Here is an 819-nt window from a genome sequence, read left to right on the forward strand (position 1 = left end):
AGAGGAAGGCCTCTGATTTGCTTGAGTTAATTTTATATCCAGCAACTTTGCTGAAGTTGATTATCAGGTTTAGGAGCTCTCTGGTGGAATTTTTGGGGTCACTTAAGTATACTCTCATATCATCAGCAAATAGTGATAACATGACTTCTTCCTTTCCAATTTGTATCCCTTGGATCTCCTTTTGTTGTCTAATTGCTCTGGCTAGAACTTTAGGTACAATATTGAATAGGTAGGGAGAGAGTAGGCAGCCTTGTCCAGTCCCTGATTTTAGTGGGATTGCTTCAAGTTTCTCTCCATTTAGTTTGATGTTGGCTACTGGTTTGCTGTATATTGCTTTTACAGTGTTTAAGTATGGGCCTTGAATTCCTGATCTTTCGAAGACTTTTTTCATGAAGGAATGTTGGATTTTGTCAAATGCTTTCTCAACAGCTAATGAGATGATCATATGGTTTTTTTCTTTCAGTTTGTTTATATAGGGAATTACATTGATGGATTTTTTAGTATTGAACCATTCCTGCATCCCTGGAATGAAACCTACTTGATCATGGTGGATGATCGTTTTGATGTGTTCTTGGATTCGGTTTGCAAGAATTTTATTGAGTATTTTTGCATCAATATTCATAAGGGAAATTGGTCTGAAGTTTTCTTTCTTTGTTAGGTCTTTGTGTGGTTTAGGTATAAGAGTAACTGTGGCTTCGTAGAACGAATTGGGTAGAGTACCTTCTGCTTCTATTTTGTGGATTAGTTTGATGAGTATTGGTATTAGGTTTTCTTTGAAGGTCTGATAAAACTCTGCACTAAACCCATCTGGTCCTGGGC

This window comes from Mastomys coucha, unplaced genomic scaffold (assembly GCF_008632895.1).
Source record: "Mastomys coucha isolate ucsf_1 unplaced genomic scaffold, UCSF_Mcou_1 pScaffold22, whole genome shotgun sequence".
NCBI lineage: Eukaryota > Metazoa > Chordata > Mammalia > Rodentia > Muridae > Mastomys > Mastomys coucha.